We start from the raw sequence: 14,018 nt of genomic DNA, 5'->3' as shown, positions 1-14,018 counted from the left end.
CAGAGAGTGGGGGAGATAGAGGGGGAAAGAGAGAGGGGGAGGTAGAGTGGGTCAGAGAGAGGAGGACAGAGAGAATGGCACAGAGAGTGGGAGAGATAGAGGGGGACAGAAAGAGGGGGGTCAGAGGTGGGGACGGGGGGGACAGAGGGAGGGGACAGAGAGGGGGGACAGAGAGGGGGGGACAGAGAGACGGGGGAACATAGATGGGGGGGTCAGAGAGAGGGCGGGACAGAGAGATGGTGGGAACAGAGAGTGGGGTGGGACAGAGAGCGGGTGGACAGAGAGAGAGCGATAGAGAGTGGGCAACAGAGCGTGGAGGAGATAGAGGGGGTCAGAGAGAGGGGGACAGAGAGAGGGTGATATAGAGGGGGACAGCAAGAGAGGGTGACAGAGGAGAGGGGGACAGAGAGAGGGGGACAGAGAGTGTGGGACAGAGAGAGGTGGACAGAGAGAGGTGCACAGAGAGAGGGGCACAGAGAGTGGGGCACAGAGAGAGGGACAGAGAGGGGGTTACTGAGTGGGGGCGATAGAGGGGGACAGAAAGAGGGGTAGGTAGAGGGGGTCAGAGAGAAGTGGACAGATACAGGGGCACAGAGAGTGGGAGAGATAGGGGGTCAGAGAGAGAGGGGACAGAGAGAGAGGGGGGGAAAGAGAGAGAGGGGGTCAGAGAGAGAGGGGACAGAGAGAGAGGGACAGAGAGAGAGGCGGTGGGAGAGAGAGGGGGACAGAGAGAGGGAGACAGAGAGAGGGGGAGATAGAGGTGGTCAAAGGGAGGGGGACAGAGAGAGCGGCACAGAGAGTGGGAGAGATAGAGGGGGACAGAGAGGGAGGACAAAAAGAGGGGGAGGTAGAGGGGGTCAGAGAGAGGGAGACAGAAAGTGTGGCACAGAGAGTGGGGGAGATAGAGGGGGACACAGAGAAACAGGGGGGGCAGAGGGGGGGACAGAGAGGGGGGACGGAGAGAGGTGGGTGGAAGGGAGAGGGAGGCAGTGAGAGAGGGCGACAGAGAGAGGGGCACAGAGAGTGGGGGACAAAGAGTGGGGAGATGGAAAGAGTGGGGGACAGAGAGAGAGAAGGGGTCAGAAAGGGGTGCAGAGAGAGACGGAGCAGAGAGAGGGCGACAGAGAGGAGGGCAGAGAGCGGGGTAGAGATAGAGGGGACAGAGAGGGGGGACAGAGAGAGGGGGGACAGAGAGACGGTGGACAGAGAGAGGCCAACAGAGGGAGGGGGACAGAGAGAGGGGGGACAGATAGAGGGGACAGAGAGAGGGTGGACAGAGATAGGCTGACAGAGGGAGGGGGACAGAGAGAGGGGGGACAGAGAAAGGGGGTGACAGAGGGAGGGGGACAGAGAAAGGGGGACAGAGAGGGATGCGGTGGGTGAGAGACGGGGTCTGAGAGAGGCGGGTGGGAGAGAGAGGGCGACAGAGATAGGGTGAACAGAGAGAGCCGGACTGAGAGAGAGGGGGACAGACAGACGGGGACAGAGAGAAGGGGACAGAGAGGGGGGCACGGAGAGGGGGGCACGGAGAGTGGGGCACAGAGAGGGGTTCAGAGAGTGGGACAGAGAGGGGAGTACTGAGAGTCGGGGAGATAGAGGGGGACAAAAAGACGGGGGAAAAGAGGGGGAGGTAGAGATGGTCAGAGGGAGGGGGACAGATAGTGGGGTACTGAGAGTGGGGGAGATAGAGGGGGACAAAAAGAGGGGGAGGTAGAGGGGGTCAGAGGGAGGGGGAGATTGAGGGGGACAGAGAGAGAGGGGGACAGAGGGGGGACAGAGGTGGGGACAGAGGGGGGGACACGGGGGGGAGAGAGAGAGGGGGGGACAGAGAGAGGCGGGTGGAAGTGAGGGGGGGCAGAGAGAGGGGGACAGAGAGTGGGGGACAAAGAGTGGGGAGATGGAGAGAGTGAGGGACAGAGAGAGAGAGGGGGGTCAGACAGGGGGGCAGAGAGAGACGGAGCAGAGACAGGGCGACAGAGAGGTGGGCAGAGTGCGGGGTAGAGATAGAGGGGACAGAGAGAGGGGGACAGAGAGAGGCCGACAGAGAGAGTGGATAGAGAGAGGGGGGGGACATTGACAGAGTGGACAGAGAGAGGGAGGGACAGAGAGAGAGGGACAGAGAGAGCTGTGGTGGGAGAGAGAGGGGGTCTGAGAGAGGCGGGTGGGAGAGAGAGGGGGACAGAGATAGGGGGAACAGAGAGGCCGGACTGAGAGAGAGGGGGACAGAGAGAGAGGGGGACAAAGAGGGGGATAGAGAGGCGGGTGGGAGAGAGAGGGGGACAGAGAGAGGGGGACAGAGAGAGGGGGACAGAGAGAGGGGGAGACAGATGTGATCAAAGGGAGGGGGTGAGAGAGAGGTGCACAGAGAGTGAGAGAGATAGAGGGGGTCAGAGCGAATGGTACAGAGAGAGTGGTACAGAGAGGAGGGCAGAGAGCGGGGTAGAGATAGAGGGGACAGAGAGGGGGGACAGAGAGAGGGGGGACAGAGAGACGGTGGACAGAGAGAGGCCAACAGAGGGAGGGGGACAGAGAGAGGGGGGACAGATAGAGGGGACAGAGAGAGGGTGGACAGAGATAGGCTGACAGAGGGAGGGGGACAGAGAGAGGGGGGACAGAGAAAGGGGGTGACAGAGGGAGGGGGACAGAGAAAGGGGGACAGAGAGGGATGCGGTGGGTGAGAGACGGGGTCTGAGAGAGGCGGGTGGGAGAGAGAGGGCGACAGAGATAGGGTGAACAGAGAGAGCCGGACTGAGAGAGAGGGGGACAGACAGACGGGGACAGAGAGAAGGGGACAGAGAGGGGGGCACGGAGAGGGGGGCACGGAGAGTGGGGCACAGAGAGGGGTTCAGAGAGTGGGACAGAGAGGGGAGTACTGAGAGTCGGGGAGATAGAGGGGGACAAAAAGACGGGGGAAAAGAGGGGGAGGTAGAGATGGTCAGAGGGAGGGGGACAGATAGTGGGGTACTGAGAGTGGGGGAGATAGAGGGGGACAAAAAGAGGGGGAGGTAGAGGGGGTCAGAGGGAGGGGGAGATTGAGGGGGACAGAGAGAGAGGGGGACAGAGGGGGGACAGAGGTGGGGACAGAGGGGGGGACACGGGGGGGAGAGAGAGAGGGGGGGACAGAGAGAGGCGGGTGGAAGTGAGGGGGGGCAGAGAGAGGGGGACAGAGAGTGGGGGACAAAGAGTGGGGAGATGGAGAGAGTGAGGGACAGAGAGAGAGAGGGGGTCAGACAGGGGGGCAGAGAGAGACGGAGCAGAGACAGGGCGACAGAGAGGTGGGCAGAGTGCGGGGTAGAGATAGAGGGGACAGAGAGAGGGGGACAGAGAGAGGCCGACAGAGAGAGTGGATAGAGAGAGGGGGGGGGACATTGACAGAGTGGACAGAGAGAGGGAGGGACAGAGAGAGAGGGACAGAGAGAGCTGTGGTGGGAGAGAGAGGGGGTCTGAGAGAGGCGGGTGGGAGAGAGAGGGGGACAGAGATAGGGGGAACAGAGAGGCCGGACTGAGAGAGAGGGGGACAGAGAGAGAGGGGGACAAAGAGGGGGATAGAGAGGCGGGTGGGAGAGAGAGGGGGACAGAGAGAGGGGGACAGAGAGAGGGGGACAGAGAGAGGGGGAGACAGATGTGATCAAAGGGAGGGGGTGAGAGAGAGGTGCACAGAGAGTGAGAGAGATAGAGGGGGTCAGAGCGAATGGTACAGAGAGAGTGGTACAGAGAGCGGGGGAGATAGGGGGGGACAGAGAGGGGGGTACAGAGAGGGGGGACAGAGAGGGGGGACAGAGGGTGGGACAGAGAGAGGGGGGATAGATAGAGGGGGTCAGAGAGAGGGGGGACAGAGAGAGGCGGGTGGAAGGGAGAGGGGGCAGAGAGAGGGTGACAGAGGGGGGGCACAGAGAGGGGGGAGATGGGGGGTCAGAGACAGGGGGACCGAGAGAGGGGCACAGAGAGAGCGGGAAAAGAGTGGGGAGATGGAGAGAGTGGGGGACAGTGAGAGTGAGGGGGTCAGAGAGGGGGATACTGAGAGTGGGGAGATAGACGGGGACAAAAAGAGGGGGATAAAAAGAGGGGCAAGTAGAGGGGGTCAGAGGGAGGGGTAGAGAGAGGGGGGTACAGAGAGTGGGGGAGATAGAGGGGGACAAAAAGAGGGGGAGGTAGAGGGGGTCAGAGAGAGTTGGACAGATAGAGGGGCAGGGGGACATAGAGAGAGAGAGAGAGAGGCCGTTGGGAGAAAGAGGGTGTCCGAGAGAGGCTGGTGGGAGAGAGAGGGGGACAGAGATAGGGGGAAGAGAGAGAGAGGGGGAGATAGATGTGGTCAAAGGGAGGGGGACAGAGAGAGTGGCACAGAGTGTGAGAGAGATAGAGGGGGTCAGAGCGAATGGTACAGAGAGAGTGGTGCAGAGAGTGGGGGAGATAGACGGGGACAGGGAGGGGGATAGATAGAGGGGGAGGTAGAGGGGGTCAGAGAGAGGGGGACAGCGAGAGGGGCAAAGCAAGTGGGGGAGATAGAGGGGGACAGAGAGGGGGGTACAGAGAGGGGGGCAGAGGATGGGGGACAGAGAGGGGGGAGACAGAGAGGCGGGGACAGAGAGGGGGGACAGAGAGGGGGGAAAGAGAAGGGGAACGGGGGTGTCAGAGAGAGGCTGTTTGAAGGGAGAGGGGGCAGAGAGAGGGCGACAGAGAGAGGGGCACAGAGATTGGGGGGAAAAGAGTGGGGAGATGGAGAGAGTGGGGGACCGAGAGAGAGAGGGGGTCAGAGAGGGGGGAAGAGAGAGACGGACCAGAAAGAGGGCGACAGAGAGGGGGGCAGAGAGCGGGGTAGAGATAGAGGGGACAGAGAGAGAGGGACAGAGCGAGGCCGACAGAGAGAGTGGACAGAGAGGGGGGGGACAGAGACAGAGTGGACAGAGAGAGGGGGGGTCAGAGAGAGAGGCGACAGAGAGAGGGGGACAGAGAGAGAGGGGGACAAAGAGGGGGGATAGCGAGGCGGGTGGGAGAGAGAGGGGGACAGAGAGTGGGGGGACAGAGATAGGGGGACAGAGAGAGGGGGACAGAGAGTGGGGGGACAGAGAGAGATGGACAGAGAGAGTGGGACAGAGAGAGGGGGTCAGAGAGAGGGGGGAAAGAAATAGAGGCGACAGAGAGAGGGGGACAGAGAGAGAGGGGGACAAAGAGGGGGGATAGCGAGGCGGGTGGGAGAGAGAGGGGGACAGAGAGCGGGATACAGAGAGAGGGGCTCAGAGAGAGGGGCACAGAGAGAGAGGCACAGAGAGAGGGGCACGGAGAGGGGGACAGAGAGGGGGGTTCTGAGAGTGGGGGAGATGGAGGGCGACAAAAAGAGGGGGAGGTAGAGGGGGTCAGAGGGAGGGAGACAGAGAGTGGGGTACTGAGAGTGGAAGAGATAGAGGGGGACAAAAAGAGGGGAGATAGAGGGGGTCAGAGGGAGGGGTAGAGAGAGGGGGTACAGAGAGAGTGGGGCAGAGAGAGGGGGGACAGAGAGAGATAGAGGGGACAGAGCGAGAGGGGGAGGCAGAGAGAGAGAGGGGGACACAGAGAGGGGGATAGAGAGAGAGGGGGACAGAGAGAGAGGGGGGACAGGGAGAGGGGGCACAGAGAGAGCGGGGACAGAGAGAGACGGGAGAGAGTGTAGAGGAGATAGAGGGAGTCAGAGAGAGGGGTGTCAGAGAGAGGAGGAACAGAGGGGGTGCCAGTGAGAGGGGGGCAGCGAGAGGGGGACATGAGGGGCGCAGTGAGTGGGTACAGAGAGAGGCGGGTGGGAGAGAGAATGGGGGCAGAGAGAGGGGTCAGAGAGAGAGAGAGGGGGGCGACAGAGAGAGGGAGACAGAGATAGGGAGGACAGAGAGAGAGGTGGGACAGAGAGAGGGGTGACGGGGGGGACAGGAGGGTTGTCGGGGGGACAGAGGAGGGGGACAGAGAAGGGGGGACAGAGAAGGGGGGACAGAGAAGGGGGCAGAGAGGGGGGTGCATAGAGGGGGGGTACAGAGAGGGGGACAAAGAGAGAGGGGGACAGAGAGAGTGGGGCACAGAGAGAGAGAGAGCTGGGCAGAGAGAGAGCGGGACAGAGAGAGAGGGGGGCAGAGAGAGACATAGGGGCAGACGGAGAGGGACAGAGTGAGAGGGGCAGAGAGAGAGGGGGGGCCGAGAGAGAGGAAAGAGGAGAGGGGACAGACAGAGAGAGAGGGGGTGGACAGATTGAGGGGGCAGAGAGAGAGGGGGACAGATAGAGAGGGGGACAGAGAGAGAAGGAGATAGAGAGAGAGAGGTGACAGAGAGGGGGAGGGACAGAGAGAGGGGTTCAGAGAGCGGGGGGACAGAGAGAGAGGGGCACAGAGAGAGAGAGGAGGACAGAGAGAGGGGGAGAGAGAGAAGGGAGACAGAGAGGGGGGGACAGAGGGGGGAACAGAGGGCGGGGAGACAGAGATGGTGGGACAGAGAAGCGGGGGACTGAGAAGGGGGGACAGAGAAGGGGGGACAGAGAGGGGGGTACAGGGGTGCAGAGAGAGGGGGGACAGAGAGAGAGGGGAAAGAGGAGAGGGGACAGAAAGAGAGAGAGGGGGTGGACAGAGCGAGGGGGCAGAGAGAGAAGGGGACAGAGAGAGAGGGGGACAGAGAGAGAAGGAGATATAGAGAGAGGGGGGACAGAGAGGGGAGGGACAGAGAGAGGGTGGTCAGAGAGAGGGGGGACAGAGAGAGAGGGGCACAGAGAGAGAGGAGGACAGAGAGAGAGGGGGAGAGAGAGGGGGAGACAGAGAGGGGGGGACAGAGGGTGGAACAGAGGGTGGGGGGACAGAGAAGGGGGGACAGAGAAGCGGGGCACAGAGAAGGGGGGACAGAGAAGGGGGGACAGAGAGGGGGGGTACAGGGGGTCAGAGAGAGGGGGGACAGAGAGAGAGAGGTGGGACAGAGAGAGAGAACGGGACAGAGAGAGCGTGGGACAGAGAGAGAGGGGCAGAGAGAGAGGGGAAAGAGGAGAGGGGACAGACAAAGAGAGAGACGGGGTGGATAGAATGAGGGGGCAGAGAGAGAGGGGGACAGAGAGAGAGGGGGACAGAGAGAGAAGGAGATAGAGAGAGAGAGGGGACAGAGAGGGGGAGGGACAGAGAGAGGGGGGTCAGAGAGAGGGGGGTCAGAGAGAGAGGGGACAGAGAGAGAGGGGCACAGAGAGAGAGAGATGAGGACAGAGAGAGAGGGGGGAGACAGAGAGGGGAGACAGAGTGGGGGGGACAGAGGGGGGAACAGAGGGTGGGGGGACAGAGAAGGGGGGACAGAGAAGCCGGAGACAGAGAAGGGGGAGACAGAGAAGGGGGTACAGAGAGGGAGGTACAGGGGGGCAGAGAGAGCGGGACAGAGAGAGAGGTGGGACAGAGAGAGAGAGAGCGGGACAGAGAGAGAGGTGGGACAGAGAGAGAGAGAGCGAGACAGAAAGAGCGTGGGACAGAGAGAGAGAGAGAGAGACAGAGAGACATGGGGCAGACGGAGAGGGACAGAGTGAGAGGGTCAGAGAGAGACGGGGCAGAGAGAGAGGGGAAAGAGACGGGGGAAGAGAGAGGTGGGGGGACAGAGAGAGGGAGTGACAGAGAGAGAGAGGGGGACAGAGAGAGGGGGGGTCAGAGAGAGCAGGACAGAGAGAAGGGGACAGAGAGAGGGGTAGAGAGAGGGAGGTACAGAGAGTGGGGGAGATAGAGGGGGACAGAGAGAAAGGGGCAGAGAGAGGGGGGACAGAGAGAGAGAGGGGGCAGAGAGAGAGGGGGACAGAGAGAGAGAGGGGGGCAGAGAGAGAGGGGGACAGAGAGAGAGGGACAGAGAGAGAGGGGGACAGAGAGAGGGGCACAGAGAGAGAGGGGGCAGAGAGACGGGGGACAGAGAGAGGAGGGCAGAGAGAGAGGGGGACAGAGAGAGGGGGACAGAGAGAGAGAGGGGGACAGAGAGAGAGGGGGTACAGAGAGTGGGGGGACAGAGAGAGGGGGGACAGAGAGACACGGGACAGAGCGTAGAGGAGATAGAGGGAGTCAGAGAGAGGGGGGTCAGAGAGAGGAGGACCAGAGGTGGGGGGGCAGTGAGAGGGAGGCAGCGAGAGGGGGACACGGGGGGGCGCAGTGAGGGGGTACATAGCGAGGCGCGTGGGAGAGAGAGTGGGGGCAGAGAGAGGGGGACAGAGAGAGAGAAGGGGGCGACAGAGAGAGGGGGGCGACAGAGAGAGACGGGCGACAGAGGGGGAGACAGGAGGGGGTATGAGGGGGCAGGGGTAGACAGAGAGGGGGCAAGAGTGGGGCACAAAGGGGGGACAGAGAAGGGGAGACAGAGAGGGGTGGACAGAAGGGGGGGAACAGAGGGGGCAGAGAGGGGTAACAGAGAGGGGTGTTCAGAGAGGGGGGTACAGAGAGGGGGGACAGAGAGGGGGCGACAGAGTTAGGGGGACAGAGAGAGAGGTGGGACAGAGAGAGGGGGGACCAGGGGGACAGGAGGGGTGTCGGGGGGACAGAGGAGGCGGACAGAGAAGGGGGGACAGAGAAGGGGGGTACATAGGGGGGTACAGAGAGGGGGACAAAGAGAGAGGGGGACAGAGAGAGTGGAGCACAGAGAGAGAGAGAGCGGGACAGAGAGAGAGCGGGACAGAGAGAGAGAGGGGGGTAGAGAGAGATGGGGGCAGATGGAGTGGGACAGAGTGAGAGGGGCAAAGAGAGAGAGAGAGGAGGAACAGAGAGAGAGAGCGGGACAGAGAGAGCGGGACAGAGAGAGAGAGGGGCAGAGAGAGGGGGGTCAGAGAGAGAAGGGGACAGAGAGAGAAGGAGATAGAGAGAGAGAGGGGACAGAGAGGGGGAGGGACAGAGAGAGGGGAGACAGAGGGGGGGACGGGGGGGACAGAGGGTGGGGGCACAGAGAAGGGGGGACAGAAAAGCGGGGGACAGAGAAGGGGGGACAGAGAAGGGGGAAACAGAGAGGGGGGAACAGGGGGGCAGAGAGAGGGGGGACAGAGAGAGAGGTGGGACAGGGAGAGAGAGAGAGAGAGCGGGACAGAGAGAGAGTTGGACAGAGAGAGAGAGAGGGGCAGAGAGAGATGGGGGCAAGACGGAGGGGGACAGAGTGAGAGGGGCAGAGAGAGACGGGGCAGAGAGACAGGGGAAAGAGAGTGGGGAAGAGAGAGGTGCGGGGATAGAGAGAGGGAGTGACAGAGAGAGGGGGGACAGAGAGAGGGTGACAGAGAGAGGGGAAAGAGGAGAGGGGACAGGCAGAGAGAGAGAGGGGGGATAGAGTGAGCGGGCAGAGAGAGAGAGGGTCAGAGAGAGAGGGGGACAGAGGGAGAAGGATATAGAGAGAGAGAGGAGGACAGAGAGAGTGAGGGGGAGAGAGAGAGGGTGACAGAGAGGGGGGACAGAGAGGGGGGGACAGAGAGGGGGGACAGAGAGGGTGATATAGAGGGGGACAGTGAGAGAGGGGCAGAGAGATGGCGACAGAGAGAGAGGGTGACAGATAGAGAGGGGGACAGAGAGGGGGAGACAGAGTGAGAGGGGGGCAGAGAGAGAGGGGACAGAGAGGGGAGGACAGAGAGGGTGATATAGAGGGGGACAGTGAGAGAGGGGGCAGAGAGATGGCGACAGAGAGAGAGGGTGACAGAGAGAGAGGGGGACAGAGGGGGGGGACAGAGAGAGGGGGGACAGAGAGAGAGGGGACAGAGAGGGGAGGACAGAGAGGGTGATATAGAGGGGGACAGTGAGAGAGGGGGCAGAGAGATGGCGACAGAGAGAGACGGTGACAGATAGAGAGGGGACAAGAGAGGGGGAGACTGAGAGAGAGGGGGGCAGAAAGAGGCGTCAGAGAGAGAGAGGAGGACAGAGAGAGAGGAGGACAGAGGGGGGGGGCAGAGAGAGGGTGACAGAGAGGGGGGGACAGAGAGAGAGGGGGACAGAGAGGGGGAGACAGAGAGGGGGTCAGAAAGAGGCGTCAGAGAGAGGGGGATAGAGAGAGAGGAGGACAGAGAGAGAGGGGGGGCAGAGAGAGGACGACAGAGAGGGGGGACACAGAGAGAAGGAGCAGAGAGGGATGGGGACAGAGAGAAGCGGCAGTGAGAGAGGGAGTCAGAGAGAGGTGTACAGAGATTGGGCGACAGAAAGTGGAGGGTCAGAGAGAGAGAGGGGGACGGGGGGGCAGAGAGGTGGGAGCAGAGGGGGGGAAGGGGGGGCAGTGAGAGAGGGGGGCAGAGAGAGAGAGGGGGCAGAGAGAGGGAGGGCAGAGAGAGGGGGTGGCAGAGAGGGGGGCAGAGAGAGGGGGCAGAGAGAGGGGGGACAGAGAGAGGGGACAGAGAGAGGGGGACAGAGATAGAGGGGTACAAAGTGTGGGGGAGATAGAGGGGGACAGAGAGAGAAGAGAAGGGGACAGAGAGAGAGGAGAAAGAGAGAGGCGGGTGGAAGGGAACAGGGGTCAGAGACGGGGACAGAGAGCGGGGGACAGAGAAAGGGGGACGGGGGGGACAGAGAGAGGAGGGACAGAGAGAGGGGGGACAGAGAGAGAGGGGGTGGAAGGGAGAGGGGGCAGAGAGAGGGCGACAGAGAGAGGGGCACAGAGAGTGGGGGAGATAGAGGTGGTCAGAGAGAGGGCGATGTAGAGGGGGACAGAGTGAGGGGGACAGAGAGGGGGGACAGAGAGAGGGGGACAGAGAGAGAGGGGGACAGAGAGAGGGGGACAGACGGGGGCAGAGAGGGGGGGACACAGAGAGGGGGGGACGGAGAGAGGGGGACAGACGGGGCAGAGAGGGGGGGGACAGAGAGAGGGGTGACAGAGAGGGGGGGTCAGAGAGAGGGGCATGGACTGAGTGGGGGACAGAGGGGGGAGCAGGGATGGACAGAGAGGGAGTGGACAGAGAGAGGAGGGATAGAGAGGGAGGACAGAAAGTGATGGGGCCAGAGAGCATAGGGACAGATAAAGAGATAGGGAACAGAGAGAGTGTGGACAGAGAGATGGGGAAACAGGGAGAGGCGACAGAGAGGGGGCAGAGAGAGCGCGACAGAGAGAGCAGCACAGAGAGAGGGAGGGATAGAAAGACGTGGGTGGGAGAGAGAGGGGGGACAGAGAGAGAGGGGACAGAGAGAGAGGGAGACAGAGAGAGAGGGGGGGACAGAGAGAGGAGGGGACAGGGAGAGGGGGGACAGAGAGATGGGGTCAAAGGGAGTAGGGACAGAGAGAGGGGTACAAAGTGGGGGAAAGAGAGAGGGTCAGAGAGAGAGGGACAGAGAGAAGGGGACGAGAGAAGGGGGATGGAGAGCGTGGGGAACAGAGGGTGGGCGGGGGGGACGGAGAGGGAGAGGACAGAGAGAGGAGGGACAGAGGGGGGACTTTAAGAGATGGGGACAGAGAGAGGACGGGGACAGAGAGACGGGGACGGGGGGGACAGAGGGAGTGGTGACAGAGAGGGGGCAGATAGAGGGCAACAGAGATAGTGGTACAGAGAGAAGGGGACAGAGAATGGGGGGAAGGAGAGAGTGGGGGACAGAGTGTGCGGGACAGAAAGAGGGGTACAGAATGGAGGAGATAGAGGGGGTCAGATGGAGGGGGGACAGAGAGTAGGGGACAGAGAGAGGGGTACAGAGAGGGGGTCAGAAAGAGGGGGAACAGTGAGAGCAGGACAGAGAGAGAGAGGGGACAAAGAGGGGGGATAGAGAGAGGCAGGGGGACAGAGAGAGGGGGACAGAGCGAGGGGGGGACAGAGAGAGGGCGACGGGGGGACAGAGAGGGAGGAAAAGAGAGGGGGGGACAGAGAGGGGGACAGAGAGAGGGGGGAACAGAGAGAGGGGGGCCGGGGGAGGGGGGACAGAGATAGGGGGGAGAGAGACGGGGGGGACAGAGAGTAGGGTACAGATAGAGGGGGGGCAGAGAAAGAGAGGACAGAGAGAGAGAGGGGGCAGAGAGAGAGGGGACAGAGAGAGGGGGGGCAGAGAGAGAGGGGGACCGAGTGAGAGGGGTACAGGGAGAGGGGGACAGAGAGACAGAGGGGGCACAGAGAGAGGGGCACAGAGAGAGAGGGGAACATAGAGAGGGGGGACAGAGAAAGAGGGGGCAGAGAGAGGGGGTGCAGAGAGTGATGGGGCAGAGAGTGAAGGGGGCAGAGAGAGAGAGAGGGTGACAGAGAGAGGGGAGCAGAGAGCGGGGGTACAGAGACAGACGGGGACAGAGAGAGGGGGACAGAGAGAGGGGTCAGAGGGAGGGGGGGACAGAGAGGGGGACAGATAGAGGGTGACAGAGAGGGGGTACAGAATGGGGAAGAGAGAAGGGGTCAGAGAGAGGGGGTCAGAGAATGGGGGGATGCAGAGAGTGGGGGACAGAGGGGGACGGGGGGACGGGAGGGAGAGGACAGAGAGATGAGGCACAGAGAGTGCGGACAGAAAGAGAGGAGGAACAGAAGAGAGGCGGGACAGAGGGGGGACAGAGGGGAGGGGCAGAGTAGGAAGGGACAAAGAGGGGGGCACAGAGAGACGGGTACAGAGAGGGGTACAGAGAGGGGGTGACAGAGAGGGGGGACAGAGAGAGAGGAGGACAGAGAGAGGGGAGGACAGGGAGGGGGGGCGACAGAGAAGGGGGCGACAGAGAGAGGGGGCGACAGAGAGACGGGGGGACAGAGAGAGGGGAGGACAGAGAGAGGGGGAGGACAGAGAGATGGGGAGGACAGGGGGGGACAGACAGGGGGGAAAGAGAGAGGGGGGACAGAGAGAGGGGGGACAGAGAGGGGAGGGGACAGAGAGAGGGGGCGGAGAGGGGGGACAGAGAGAGGGGAGGACAGAGAGAGGGGGAGGACAGAGAGAGGGGGAGGACAGAGGGGGGACAGAGAGGGGGGACAGAGAGAGGGGGGACAGAGAGAGGGGTATAGAGAGAGAGGGGGACAGAGAGAGGAGGGGACAGAGAGGGGGACAGAGAGAGGGGGAGGACAGAGAGAGGGGAGGACAGAGAGTGGGGGGACAGAGAGGGGGGGACAGAGAGAGGGGGGACGGAGGGGGCGACAGAGAGAGGGGGGTACAGACAGAGGGGGAGGACAGAGAGAGAGGGGGAGGACAGGGGGGACAGAGAGTGGGGGACAGAGAGAGGGGGGACAGAGAGGGGTGACAGAGAGAGGGGGAGGACAGAGAGGGGGGGACAGAGAGAGGGGGGACAGAGAGAGGGGGGACAGAGGGGGTGAGAGAGAGTGGGGGGGACAGAGAGAGATGGGGGACAGAGAGGGGGTACAGAGAGGGGGGCAGAGAGAGGGGGACAGAGAGAGGGGTAGACAGAGAGAGAGGAAGCAGAGAGAGAGGGGGGAAGAGAGAGCGGGGGGCAGAGCGAGAGGGGGAGCAGAGAGAGAGAGGGGGACAGAGAGAGAGGAAGCAGAGAGAGAGGGGGCACCCCCCCAACCCCGGTCTCTCCACCTGGCTTTACTCCTCCCTGTCCCCCTCCCCCCCTCCCCGCCGTGTCTGTCTCCCTCCCACAATTCCGTCTCTACCCAATTTTCCATCCTCCCACCTCTCACATCCCACCCACAGCGCCCACACGCAGCCTCACCATCACAAACCCCCCAGACTCTGGGGCAGAGGGAGAGGGAAGAACCAGGGAGACAGAGTGTGTCAGAGAGAGAGGGAGGGAAGGAGAGAGATTCAGTCAAAGAGAAACGATGGGAGGTGGGGAGAGAGAGAGAGAGATACCGAGGGAGGGGGATCGAGAGTGAGAGAAGGTGGAGAGAGAGTGAAGGAGCAGGGAGAGAAAGATGGGCAAGAGAGAGAGAGTGTGAGAGTGAGAGAGAGAGAGAGAGACAGGGGAGGAGATAATGAGAGGGGCGAGAGTTAGGGGCGAGAGAGGGAGGGTGAGACAGGGGGGAAGAGAGGGGGAGAGAGTGTGGGCAGAGAGAGAGATTGGGGGGAGAGAAAGTTCGGGGAGAGAAAGAGGGGAAGGAGAGAGAGGGGAGAGAGCGCAGAGAGAGAGGGAAGAGAGAGCGAGAGAGAGAGAGAGAGTGGGAGAGAGAGGAGGGGAGAGGAGGGAAG

The sequence above is a fragment of the Chiloscyllium punctatum genome, chromosome 31 (genome assembly GCF_047496795.1).
Source record: "Chiloscyllium punctatum isolate Juve2018m chromosome 31, sChiPun1.3, whole genome shotgun sequence".
NCBI lineage: Eukaryota > Metazoa > Chordata > Chondrichthyes > Orectolobiformes > Hemiscylliidae > Chiloscyllium > Chiloscyllium punctatum.
This window is presented reverse-complemented; position numbering follows the sequence as displayed.